This window comes from Phoca vitulina, unplaced genomic scaffold (genome assembly GCF_004348235.1).
Source record: "Phoca vitulina isolate PV1807 unplaced genomic scaffold, GSC_HSeal_1.0 scaffold2, whole genome shotgun sequence".
Lineage (NCBI taxonomy): Eukaryota > Metazoa > Chordata > Mammalia > Carnivora > Phocidae > Phoca > Phoca vitulina.
The window spans coordinates 93,809,278-93,823,862 of NW_022589705.1; positions in this window are offsets into that span (position 1 = coordinate 93,809,278).

Sequence of the window (14,585 nt, forward strand, 5' to 3'; positions counted from 1 at the left end):
ATTTTGAGCACATCTAAGTTTATGCTAAAGAAGTGACTTGCAGTGGGTCCCAGAGATAGCCTCAGGATGGGGGCAGCTCCCTGAAGACTAAACACTTTACTAGAGGCTGGGAACCCTCTGTTCCACCCACCGATCTCCAGGAGAAGATGGGGGACTGGAGTTGGAGCTCTGTAAAAACTCTTGAACAATGAGGTTCTGGAGAGCTTCCAGACTGGTGAGCGCATGAAAGTGCTGGGAGGGGGCGCCTGGGTGGTTCAGTCATTAAGCGTCTGGCTTCGGCTCAGGTCATGATCCTAGGGTCCTGGGATCAAGCCCCACATCGGGCTCCCTGCTCAGCGGGAAGCCTGCTTCTCCCTCTCCCACTCCCCCTGCTTGTGTTCCCTCTCTTGCTGTCTCTCTGTCAAATAAATAAATAAAATCTTAAAAAAAAAATCATTATAAAAAAAAGTGTTGGGAGGGTAATACACCAGGCATGCCAGCCTGCCATTCCCAGTACCCAGCCCTAAGCATCTCTTCCATTCGGCCGTCCTTGAGTTGTATCATTTCTAACAAACCAGTAATAGTAAGTAGAGTGCTTTCCTGCGCTCTGTGAGTCATTCTAGGCAGCTGTCATGGGAACCTCCAAATTTGTAGTCAGTTGGGCAAAGTATAGGCAGCCTGGGCACCCCATTTGCAGTTGGCATGGGAAGTGGAGGCAGTCTGGTAGGACTGAGCCCTTTAACCTGTAGAGTCTGACGCTCACTCCACGTAGATAATATCAGAATTGAGTTGAACTGTTGTACACCTAGTGAGTGTCAGAGAATCCGAGAATTGGTTGTTAGTATGGGAAAACACTCCATATATTTTGTGTCACAAAGAACCTCAGAAGCAATGAAAAGTGAAAAGCCTGCTGTCTATAAGCCAGGAAGCAGGCTCTCACCAGGCACCCAATCTGCCACCTTGATCTTGGACTTCCCAGCCTCCCAAACTATGAGAAATAAATGTCTGTGGTTTCAATCCTCCCAGTCTATGGTATTTGGTTATAGCAGTCCAAGCTGATTAAGAGAGAACTGGTCCTGGGGTGCCTGGGTGGCTCAGTCAGTTGGGCGTCTGCCTTCGGCTCCGGTCATGATCTCAGGGTCCTGGGATCGAGTCCCGTGTTGGGCTCCCTGCTCAGCGGGGAAGCTTGCTTCTCCCTCTCCCTGCCCCCTGTTCGTACTCTCTCTCATTTGCTCTCTCTCAATAAATAAATAAATCTGATGGGTGGGGTACTGTTGCAACAAATACCTACAAAAGCAGAAATGGCTTTGAAGCTGTAACGGGAAGATGCTGGAGGAGATTAGAGGTGCACACTAGAAGTCCAGACTGCCATAAAGGGACGGCTCACGGCGATTCTGGTGAGAGCGTAGGAAGGAGAGAGCCAAGCTGGAGAGAAAGCCTCCACCTTCTCATGGGCAAAATGTTGGTAGAAACATGAGTGGCCAAGATCATTCTGATGAGGTCTCAGACAGAAATGAGGAGCACATTTTTGGACAATGGGGAAAAGGCAATCCTTGTTATAAAGTGGCAAGAACTTGGCTGAATTGTGCGTTGGTTCTAGTGTTTTGTCGAAGAGTGATGGAATTGTTGGATATCTAGCTATGGAGATTGCTAGGTGAAGTGTTGAAGGGGCGGCTTGGTTCCTCCTGACTGCTTAGAGTAAAACATGAGAAGAAAGAGAGGAATGGAAGAAGGATTGCTAGGTAAGAAGGAATGAGAACTTGAAGATTTGGAAAAGTCTCAGCTTGTCCATATTACAACAAACAAGAAAGTGTGTATTAAAAAGAAAACATCAAGGATGTGGCTCACTGGCCATTTGACAAGATTGGTGTGGGTGTGAACCATGGACCTAATCAACCATCTCAACAGAAGTCAGGAATAGAGAGGATATTAAAGGGAACAGAAGTAGCAGGACCACACGAAGGAAGGCTGTTGGATTCTGAGATCCTACAGGACCAGGTCATACTGCTATGCAGCTATGAGCAAGAATGGGGTGCCTGGCTGACTCAGTCCATAGAGCATGCACCCCAGTGGGTCCTGGGAGTGGGACTGCGGCCCTTGTTGGTCTAGAGGTCAGAGTATCTAACCGAAGAGGATTATTCTTGAGCCTTAATATCTCTTGGAATTTGTCTTGTTAAGTTTTGGACTTGCTTGGGGCTCGTCGCCCCCTTCTCCTTTCTGACTTCTCCCTTTGGGAATAGAAATGTCTATCCTGGGGCGCCCGGGTGGCTCAGTCGTTAAGCGTCTGCCTTCAGCTCAGGTCATGATCCCAGGGTCCTGGGATCGAGCCCCGCATCGGGCTCCACATCGGGCTCCCTGCTCAGCGGGAAGCCTGCTTCTCCCTCTCCCACTCCCCCTGCTTGTGTTCCCTTTCTCGCTGTGTCTCTCTCTGTCAAATAAATAAAATCTTAAAAAAAAAAAGAAAAGAGAAATGTCTATCCTATGCCTGTCTACCACTCTGGGTTTTGGAAACCCGTAACTTTTCTGATTTTACAGGTTCATAGCTGGAGAGGAATTTTGCCTCAGGATGAATCATACCACAAATCTCACCTGTATATGATTAAGACGATGGTCTCATGTGAAACTCTGGACTTCACACTTCGCAGTTGATGCTGGAATGAGTTAAGAATTTGGGGGCTTTTGATACGGAATGAATGTATTTTGCATGTGATAAGAACATGGATTGGGGGCACCTGGTGGCTCAGTCGTTAAGCGTCTGCCTTTCGGCTCAGGTCATGATCTCTGGGTCCTGGGATCGAGCCCGCATCGGGCTCCTGCTCAGTGGGAAGCCAGCTTCTCCCTTTCCCACTCCCCCTGCTTGTGTTCCCTCTCTTGCTGTCTCTCTCTCTGTCAAATAAATAAATAAAATCTTAAAAAAAAATAAGAAGAAGAACATGGATTGGGGGAGGGGCCAGGAGTAGAATGCTATGAGTGGAACATTGTTTTGTTGTTGGTCTGCTGTTCAAGCTCCCCAGTCTATGGTGTTTTGTCATAGCAGTCTGAGCTACTAAGACATTCAAACAGTGGAATATTAGCTGTATAAAGGAGTGAAGTACTGATACACTACAAATGGATAAGCCTTGAAAACATAGGGTCAAATTAAAGATACCTAACACAAGGGGCACCTGGGTGGCTCAGTTGGTCAAGCCTCTGCCTTCCACTCAGGTCGTTCTGGGATCGAGTCCCACACCGGGCTTCCTGCTCAGCAGGGAGTCTGCTTCTCCCTCTCCCTCTGCCACTCTCTCTCTCTCTGTCAAATAAATAAAATCTTAAAAAAAAAAAAAAAGATACCACATAAAAGGCCACGATTTTCATATTGTATGATTCCATTTATACGAAACATCCAGAATAGGCCATTCCATAGAAACAGAAAGTAGATTATTGCTTGCCAGGACTGTGGGAAGGGTTGACTGCTAATGGGTAAGGGGTTTCCATTTGAGGTAATGAAAAAGTTCTAGAACTGGACAGTGGTAGTTGTACAACACTGCGACTGTACTTACTGCCACTGAATCATACACTTTAAAAGAGTTAGAATGGTACATTTTATATTATGTGTATTTTATCACAATTTTTAAAAATGCATTTGGATAATGCATGGCTATTATCCAAAAACGGAAAGCAAATGTTGGGGAGGTTGTGGAGAAACGGGAACCCTTGTGCTCTGTGGGCAAGAATGTGAAATGGGGGGCGCCTGGGTGGCTCAGTTGGTTGAGCAACTGCCTTCGGCTCAGGTCATGATCCTGGACTCCCTGGATCGAGTCCCACATCAGGCTCCCTGCTCGGCGGGGAGTCTGCTTCTCCCTCTGACCCTCCCCTCCTCATGTGCTCTCTCTCTCATTCTCTCTCTCTCTCTCAAATAAATAAATAAAATCTTTAAAAAAAAAAGAATGTGAAATGGGGCAGCTGCTGTGGAACAGTGTGGCAGGTCCTCAAAAAGTTAAACATAGAATCACCATATGACCTAGAAACTCCACTTCGGAGTTGATACCCAAAAGAATTGAAAGCTGGGATTCCAATGGACATGTGTACACCCACATTCCCAACGGCATTATCCACAATCACCAAAAGGTGGAAACAACCCCAGCATCCACAGAGGGATGACTGGTTCCTCCAACTGTGTTCTATGCCAACAATACAATGAAATATTATTCAGCCTTTAAAAGGAAGGTAGGGGCGCCTGGGTGGCTCAGTCGTTGAGCGTCTGCCTTCGGCTCAGGTCATGATCCCAGGGTCCTGGGATCGAGCCCCGCGGGAAGCCTGCTTCTGCCTCTCCCACTCCCACTGCTTGTGTTCCCTCTCTCGCTGTGTCTCTATCTGTCAAATAAATAAATCTTTAAAAAATAAATAAATAAAAGGAAGGTAATTCTGACACATGTTACGGCATGGATGAGCCCTGATGTGAGCTTTATAAAGCCAGCCGGCCACAAAGGACGAATATATGAGGAGTCAGAGCGAGCGGTAGAGACAGAAAGCAGAATGGTGGTTGCCAGGAGCTGGGGAAGGAGAGCATGGGAAGTTGTGTTTAATGGGGACAGAGTTTCAGTTTGGAAGATGGAAAAGTTCCGCAGACGGTTGGTGGGGATGGCTGCACAGCAACGTGAGTGTATTTAATGCAAATGCACTGTACTCTTAAAAACTGTTAAAATGATAAAATTTTGTTATGTAAACAAAACACCCTAAATCTAAAAACTAAAAAACTAAAAAATAAAAAGAGCGAGGGCCCCCTCCCTCCCTCCGCAGTGGACCGGCGGAGGAGGTGCGGCTGGGCCAGGAGGGGGCGCTCTCGGCGAGGCCCCGCAGCCTCCGAGCGGCCTAAGAGCGGCGGGGAGGAGCCCGCATTGCAACTTGCAGCGCGTCTCCCCCAGGCGGCGCCCAGGGTGCCCGGCAGCGGCGCCGGGGACAGACAGCATGGGGGCCGCCGCCCCCCAACCAGCAGGCCCCCCACAGGGCCTGAGCCGCTGGGCCAGCAGCGCAGCCCTGCCGGGGAGGGGGCAGAGGGGGCGGGGCGTCTGGGGCTAGGGCTGGGGAGTGGGAGGGGGCGCCCCGGCCAGGGGGAGAGGGGCCAGGGGCAGGGGGCGTCAGGGCAGGGGGTGACTGGGCGTCCCCTGGGGGCAGCCCGGCTGGAGCGGGAAGCTCCCACGCGGTGCCGCTTCCCCAGCCCTCGGTATTTGGGGCCAAAATAAGGCCACAGGAAGGTGGGTGCCCGTCCTTTCCTTGGAGAGCGAGGAGAGTGAGAGCCTCAGGAAGTTGCATTTTCCCGTTTGATTTCTGACACTTAAAACTTTCCTTAAAAAGATCCCTGAAGGGGCACCTGGGTGGCTCAGTCATTAAGTGTCTGCCTTCAGCTCAGGTCATGATCTCTGGGTCCTGGAACCGAGTCCCACATCGGGCTCCGTGCTCGGCGGGGAGCCTGCTTCTCCCTCTCCCACTCCCCCTGCTTGTGTTCCCTCTCTCACTGTCTCGCGCTGTCAAATAAATAAAATCTTAAAAAAAAAAAAAAAAAGATGCCTGAAGAAGCAGATCTCAGCAGTTCTAAAAGATGAAGGTTGAAGGAAAACAACCATGCACTTTGATTTTGTGTGCTGCTTAAGTCAGGAACTGTTTTTAAAAGAAACATTTTCTTGGGGCGCCTGGCTGGCTCAGTCCCTGGAGCATGGAACTCTAGATCTCAGGGTGGTGAGTTCAAGCCCTACCTTGGGCATAGAGATTCCATACGTACAAACATAAATATTTACAAAAAAATAAGGGGCACCTGAGGGGCTCAGTGGTTAAGCATGGGGTGCTTGATTTCTGCTCAGGTCATGATCTCAGGGTTGTGAGGTAGCGCCCCTTCAGCCTCCTCCCTGGCACTGGGCGTGGAGCCTGCTTAAGATTCTCTCTCTCCCTTTGCCCACCCCTCCCCCAATAAATAAAATAAAGTCTTGAAATAAAATTTCTGGACCTGAGGAGGAAGAGAGGAAGGAGATGAGGGAGAGGGAACAGGGAAGGAGGGAGAGGCAGAGGAAGCATTTCAGGGAGAGACAGTGAGAAAGCTCTCTGGAGTCTTTTCCAGAACACCGATTCTGTAGGGTCAGGTTAAGTGATCTCACTTAACCTTAACCGCCTCATTAAAGTTCCATCTCCAAATACAGTCACTTGGTAGTTAGGGCTTCATCATGAGTTTTGGGGGACACAATTCTGTCCACAGCACTCACATACACCCAGCTCCAATAAATTATAAAAAACTTTGCAACCCTTGTTTCATCGATACACCTCATGTTTTGCGTTTTTTAAAATTTTTTTGTTAGAATATTTCAAAGAAAATTTCACACGTATAATTTTACATGTAAATATGTCAGCATGTCTTGAAAGGTAAGTTTAAAAAACACACACCCCATTAACACACAGAAATCAACAGTTTTTTATCATCTAATATCCACTCAAATTTCCCTAATTAAGTAATTTCCCTTTTTAAGTAATCTCTACACCCAATGTTGGGCTCGAACCCATGACCCCGAGATCAAGCGTCTCATGCTATTCCAACTGAGCCAGCCAGGTGCCCCTAAGATAGGTCTTTTCTGTTTGCTTTATTTTAAGCAGGACATACACAAGCTCCACCTATTGCATTTGATTGGTAAGGCTTCTACTTCTTTACTTCTTTTAATTTAGAACACTTCTCCTTATCTCTATTTTTATCATGCTATGTTATTGGGTGACATAATCGCTTATTTGTCTTCTAGAATTGAATTCCTCACATTCTGGACTTGACGGATGGTGTAACATGCCCTGCTTTCTCCCCACATTCCCTATGAACCAGTGGTTAGATTTACAAGCTGATTTCGATTCAATTTCTTTTCTTTTTTTTTTTTAAGATTTTATTTATTTATTTATTTATTTATTTATTTATTTATTTATTTGAGAGAGAGAGTGCGTGTGCGTGCAGGTGCCCGAGTCAGAGCACGGTGAGGAGGGGAGGGAGAGAGAGAATCCCAAGCAGACTCCTCGCTGAGCTGGGAGCCTGACTCGGGACTTGATCTCACGATGGTGAGATCATGACCTGAGCCGAAGCCAAGAGTCAGCCACCTAACCAACTGGGCCACCCAGGCACCCCTCTGTTCTTTTTGGAAGAGGATTCACAGGTACTCCCATAGCACCTCTCACCGCATCATACCACACACACACACAGTACCTGGCCCTACCTTGAGTGATAACATTGATCACTGGGGCGTGGGTGGGGGCGGGGGGCACCTGGGTGGCTCAGTTGGTTAAGCGTCTGCCTTTGGCTCAGGTCATGATCCTGGAGTCCCAGGATCGAGTCCCACATCGGGCTCCCTGCTCAGCCGGGAGTCTGCCTCTCCCTCTGACCCTCCCCCCTTCATTCTCTCTCTCAAATAAATAAATAAAATACTTAAAAAGAAAAAAAAAGATTGATCACTGGGCTCATTTGGGGGCGTCAGCCTAACCCATCCATTTTAAAGACCCTCTTAACTCTTCATAGAACTCGGTTAGCAACCAATGATGATTATGGCTGAGGGCCATGCTTTCATCGAGGGTTGAAAAATCGTGATCTTCTCAATCTGTTATTCTTTTCCCATCTATTAGTTGGCATCCTATACACAAGAACTTCCCTTCCTTGACTATTTGCTTAATCTGAACTAACTGCTGGTCACTTGCTGCTGTTTGGGTCATGTCCCCTGAGAGAAGGATGGATGGGGGCCAGCCAGAGTGGAGCAGGTCAGCCTGCAAGCAGAGGTGGAGGGGAACACAGCTTTGCTAAAAGAAGTGCAAAGTCAACTGCTTCTATGCCCTAAACTGAAGTTGGCTCTTCCGGGGGCAGCAAAGCAGCAGTCTTAGAAGATAAGGTTGCTGAAAGTTCTCGGCTCTGCCAGAGGCAACCTCGTCTCCTCATACTCCTGGCCTTGCTCCCTCAGCCTCCTAGCTACACCTCTAGCACATCACACATCCTCTCACCCCAGGGCCTTTGCACTGATTCTCTGCCCCAGCCATCCACCCAGCTTATTCCTCAGCTTAAGACTCTGCCTAGGGGCGCCTGGGTGGTTCAGTAGGTTAAGTGTCTGCCTTCGGCTCAGGTCATGATCTCAGGGTCCTGGGATCGAGCCCCGCATCGGGCTCCCTGCTCCGCGGGAAGCCTGCTTCTCCCTCTCCCACTCCCCCTGCTTGTTTTCCCTCTCTCACTGTGTCTCTCTCTGTCAAATAAATAAATAAAATCTTTAAAAAAAAAAAAAAAAGACTCTGCCTAAATGTCACACTTTCTGAGTCCTTAACATCTTACCTGAAGAGCACCACCAACATCCCAAGTTCCCTGTTACTATTATTCTGTAGCTCTTACCACTATCTGATGCATTATATATCTTTTAAAGATTTGTTTATTTGAGAGAGGGAGAGAGCAGGGGGAGGGGCAGAGGGAGAGGGAGAGAGAGTCTTAAGTAGACTTCAAGCTGAGCGTGGAATCCGATGTGGGGCTCAATCCCACGACCCCAAGATCACGACCTGAGCTGAAACCAAGAGTCAGTCACTTAACCAAATGCACCACCCAGGCGCCCCTGATTCGCTATATTTTTACCTTATGTTTATTATCTGTCTCCTCCCATGGGAATGGAAGTTCCATGAGGGGAGAAATTTTTCCTTTTGTTCACTGCTAAATTCCGGGAATTCACACATTTACCCATATTTGGATAAATTAAAAAATGCTGATAAAATTTTGCCTCCCACAAGAGCCTATTGTTTCAAATTGCCTCAAAGCAATGACCTTAGGTTAGGGAGGAGATTTCCAAAAAGGGGAGCCCGCACCACCCACAGCCCCGGATTCAGATTACTCACCACAGGGAGCAGCTCTTTCAGCCCACGGGTTCTGTCCCCATACTTTAATAAACCACCATTTTGCACCAAGGACGTCTCAAGAATTCCTTCTTGGTCGTCGGCTCCGGACCTCACCCCACCAAACCTCAACTGTATTCCAAAACCCCATCATATGGTGCCCAAACGTGGGGCTTTGAGTCTTTACATCTGAACTCTGAGCTTCAGTGCAAAGTTGGTGAGTACTTTCTCTCCTCTTCCTTTACTCTCCTGTCAGGGGCCCTTCAAGGAGTACGGTCTTACTGGAACACTTGCACGCCGATTGCTCAGGCTGCAGCCCTCTAGCCTGTGGCTACTCCATGGGGAGGGAGAAAGCCTGCCTTTTAGCTGGAAGTGAGTGCCCTTGCCAGATGGTAGTAAGACCCAGAAACTTGATGCCCTCTTTTTACTGCTGTCCTTATACAAAGTCGTCTATCTTGGGCATGGGACAGCCACCTAAGTCACCAGGACAGCTGCCAATCTTAAGACTCCCATGTGAGAATTCTTCCTGATTGATCTAATGTGATCCCCTTCACATCCCTGATCTAGCTGCTTCTGGCCACGGGACCTCCACTGGGAGCCGGCCAAAAGCAGCACCCGATTGAATTAAAACCCAACTGGGGACTGTTTCTAGGGAAGTCGGCTGTAAGGACTACATGTGTTGGAATGTCGCTTAGAATCATGGTGGATTTCTATCTTTACTGTTTTCCGTCCGTGTCCTCTACTCATTACTTAAATTACAAAATTCGGTAATTTTCCCGTTGTAAAACTTTTCTAGTGTTCTCCATGGGTTAAAAGCGGCAGGTTCTTAAAGGCAAGATCAAGGTAAAATACCTTCAAAGCAGGTAAAGGCGTGACCTTCATCCATGACCTTCAAGGCATGATATTTCAGTCCTAGGATGCAATGGGAAAGCGGGGGCAGGGCGGGCCTCCCTCTTACAGGGGCCTTTAACTGCGGCAGTGATCATAGCGATTTTGTTCAGGGACGCCTCGGGTCGCTGTGACACCAGGGGCCTCTGACATATCCTGCGCATGGGACACCACCCGGGAGTCGGGGGGATTTTCTAGGTAATGGACCTTCTCTTTTCTTCGGTTCCCAAGGACTCCCCCTTGGGGTGCCTTTTAACCCACTGGAAACAATTTGGATTGCAAAACTTAGGAAAGGACTGAGCTCCTGTAACACAGCATGGCCTCAGTGGGGTCTATCGGTTAGATCGCCTCTGCAGGAAACAGGGCACATGGACCTAGGATACCTTCATTGCTCATACCTAGGCCTTCCTTGCTCTACACCAGGACCCCGACCTAACAGCCTCTGGAAGAATGTGTTTGCCCGAATGTGTCAGCTTGTAACCCCCACCCCCGCCAACATATTAGATGACAATTATCTAAATAGGCCTCCTCTGAGGAAACCCAGGTTGCTGGGGGAAACACGGGCCATTCCAGACGAAGGGGACGCTTGACTCTCTCTCTCTCACTGTTCTTCCTAATAGACGTGGGGGCTTGTCCCTCATTCATTGCTTGGGTTAATGGCTATAACTGGAGCAGACTGTGGTTAGTCTCCCTCAGGACGGGGACTTTAAGGAATATTCCCAAGCAGCTGCTGAAACTCCCTTTGTTTCGGGGAAGTTCCCTGTCTTCTCTGGCCTGACTTGGACGGCCTATCTCCACTTGTTGGCGAGAAAACATGGCGTCTGTGCCTCTGTTGGAGCTGATGAGCTCTAGAACCAGGAACGCTTTCTCTGCCTTCTGGCAACACTTTGCCTCTTCTGTCTCCCCCTCCCCCTTCTTCTTTCTGCACCACCTTGGGTTGCAGCCTGCATAGCTGGCTCCCAGACCATCCTCGGTGCCTCAGGCACCATGGCTCCTTCCCTCGCTATCAAGGAGCAAGAAGAGCACTCCCTGGACTTAACACCGCTTACTCCAGATTTCCCCACCAGTGTTTCAGGTAAAAACTGAAAATGGAGTGGGCCCAGGTGGAATATAATTCAATATTCAAGTTTGTTGGTTTAAGATAGACCTTTAAAGTTATCAGCACTAAATGTAAAACTTTTATCCTACCAAGAATAAACCACAACCACTAAAGTCCTAGAAGCTAAGGCATTACCAGCTGGATGGTCAGCTCAACGGGCTGAATTATATGCCTTAGTGCGAGCCCTCACCCTTGGTGAAGGCAAATGAGTCGACATCTACACTGACTCTCGGCACGCCTTCGCTACTGTACATATACACGGAGCCACCTACAAGGAAAGGGGCCTCCTAAGCGCCACAGGAAAAACTATCAAGAACAAGGAGGAGATACTGAGACTCCTTGAAGCCGTCTGGCTTCCAAAGGAAGCAGCAATCCTGCACTGCAAGGGACACCAGAAAGGAGATGACCCCATAGCGCGGGGAAATCATCTGGCAGATGAGGCAGCCAAGACCTCAGCCAGTGAGGACATAGACAGAGCCCCTTCCCTCACCATGGCCCCGACACCCCTGGAAGAAGTCCCCCCGCCCAGTTAACACTGAAAAGGAAAAAGAACAGGCCATGGCTGAGGGAGCCGCCCTGACTGAAAAGGGATGGTGGATAATGCCAGATGGACGAATCTTTGTTCCAACAGCAACTGGAGGGCATCTAGTCAAGGAACACCACCAACTCACTCATCTGGGGAAAACTGCATTAGAGGCCCTTCTCAAGAAGCACCACTACATCAGTCAGCTGCGGCCCTATGCCGAGCACCGAGTGAACGGTGCATGACATGTGCTAAACATAATGCTCGGTGTGCACCACGGCCCCGCCCGGTGTCCGGAGGATGGGAGCAGCCCCCTTCGAAGATCTAGAGGTGGACTCCACAGATGCGCAGCTGAGCAGGGGGTTCAGATCTCTCCTAGTAATAGTGTGCACAGACTCTGGGTGGGTCAAAGCCTTCCCGACCAGGACGGAGCAAAGCCGGGAAGTAGCTAAAGTCCGCTTGTGGGAGATCGTGCCCTGGTTCAGCCTGCCGTTGACAATCCATAGTGACAGCGGACCCACATTTGTGGCAGCCAGTGTACAGGTCTGACCAGATCTCTCAACACCACCTAGAGACTCGACACCGCTTACCGGCCCCAAAGTTCAGGGAAAGTAGAGCAAATGAATCGCACCCTCAAGGGAACCTTAGCAAAGTTTTGTCAGGAGACTAACCGCCCATGGCCGGATCTGCTACCCCTAGCTCTCCTGCGTGCTCGCTGCACGCCCGGGACGTCAGGTTTCTCCCCATTTGAATTAATATGTGGACGGCCTCCCCCATGCTTGCTTGGGAAGCCTTCCAGGAAACTTGCATCAGGTTGGAGATAAAGGGATAAAGGAGCAGCTTCAGGCCCTGGGGGCCACCCTAAATAAATTACAAAAGTATACCATTGAGAGGGCCCCAATCTCCTTTGGGTCTCAGGTGCACTCCTTCCAGACAGGGGACTCAGTTTGGGTCAAAGATTGGAAGAAAGACCCCCTCAAACCGCAGTGGACAGGGCCCCACACTGTTGTTCTAACCGCCCCTACTGCCCTCAAGGTCTCAGGTATCACCCGTGCGTCCACCACTCCAGAGTGAAGAAAGCTCACCATTTGGATGAGAAGCCGTGCCAGTGGAGAGTCCAGCCAGACTTCACAAACCCACTCCGGCTTCACCTTCGACGAGACCCCACTGACTGATGGACACCTGCTCACCATGGTCCCTGACTCTCATCGGCGTGACTACCCTCATCTTGGGAGTCAGACTCTACACTGTTGCCCCTCCTGACTGGACTTTCCCCCAGAAGCTTACTATTGTCATTGCTTATTGGGTGTCTCTAGGCTGTATTACTGCACTTACTTGTCCACGGGTTTCATCTGCTGATGGGTTAGCCACGATGGCTCCCTCTACCTAAGGTCAAAGATCCCACTTTTACTGGCCTCGGTCCTCCAAAACAGGCACGGGCTCGACTTGCTCACGGCTGCGCGAGCGGGGCTCTGCCTCTTCTTACAGGAGGACTGTTGTTTCTATGCTAATGAGCTGGGGGTGGTCCAAGAAACTGACCCGGTTACAGGAACGAGTACATCACCGGTGGGAAAACTCCAGCGGACAACTTGGTGGGCTACCCTCTCACAATGGTTCCCTTGGTTCACCCCCCTCGTCGGCCCCCTCCTATTGCTTCTCCTCATAGTAGCATTTGGTCTTTGTATTCTTAATGCCCTTACTAGGTTTATCACTACTCAAATTGCTAAAATCAGACTCCAGTTACTCCTTACTCACTATCGCCCCTTAGAAGATGAAGATGGTGACCTCTAAACTAGCTGTTTAAAGGGGCATCAAAGGGGGGAATAAGGAAAATCTGTGTCCCAAGATGGCCGACCGAGCCAGCGGGAGAGTCCCAGTCCTTGCCCCGGGGCTCTTCCAGGTTCTTCTCCCTGCTCAGCTTCCTGCTCGCACCAATCCGGGTTCTTCACCAATCCGGGTTCTTCTCCCTGCCCCGCTTTGCGCATGCGCCAAAAGTGCCAAGTATGCGGAAGTAGAAGTGTATAAATTGCCCCCTTTGTGCTCGGGGTTCAGACCTTTGGAGACCACTCTCTTCTGAGCCCGCGGGCGTTAAATAAACCTCCTAACCTCCAAGATCTCCGAGTGCCGCTTGGTTCTTCCGTCGGGCGATCCAGTCCAGGTTCCGGAACACTAGGAACACTAATCTTAATGCATTGTCTTTTTCAGTATCTCTCCGCTTGGTGTCGAGATTCCATCCCTACAATGCCCTCTCGTAACTCCCCTATGTGTTCTCCAACTGACCAATATTGACCCATAGGTAGGGACATCTCTACGCCCCTATTCAGCAGGAAGACGTTACAGAACATGCGACCTTCCACCCTCACCACCTTCCACCTAACCACCTTAAAGATTTAAGGGTCAAAATTGTTCAGGGCGGGGAATGATGGAGCAGAAGGCTAGCTGAAGACAAAGCACAAGCTGACACCCTGCAACCTGCCCCCACCCCCAGGGTGGGAAATGTGTGGCATTCTTCCAGGGATGTCCCAACTATCTTAATGTTAATACCTTGCTAGAGGGGAAAACGACCTTACCTTGACAATGTCAAGGCCTCTGGTATCTTGTAGGTCGGTCCTCTTTAGCATATGAAAGTTCTTTTGAAACCTCCCTTTTCCTTACTTCCTCCAAGTCCTGAGTATGTAATCACCACTCCTCCAGACCCCAGTGCTGCAGCTCTTTCTGCCCACAGGTCCTGTCCCTGGGCTTTAGTAAACCACCATTTTGCACCAAAAAGAAAAGAGAGATTACTCACCACATAATTCTCAAATCTGGTGTCCATCTGCCAGCTCAGCTAATCCACTTACTACCTGATTCGACCCTGAAACAATTTCATAGTCTTTCTGTTTGGGGTCACCATATCTAATTGGACCCACAATTGCCCTCTGACTTTCTCTGGCTCTAAAGTCACTGCTTCTAAAGTCAAACTAACAAGTCGGTTTCTGTTAGTTGAAGCAAGAGTTAGATCTGATGCTCAGACTTTAATTTCCTCTTGAATTCTGTCACTTTCTAGAGTCTATAAGCTCCTTTCAGGCATAGACCTTTCCTCAGCTGTTGTCCAGAGAGCCCCTAAAGCCCAGCTTAGAGCCTAGCTCACCGTGGGCACTCCTGACTTCCCTTACCCCATGCTGACTCTCTGATCCAGCAGTCCCACCCGTCTGAACCGGTCACTCCCTCGCAGGCCTCCCTGAAACTATCCCTGCGTTC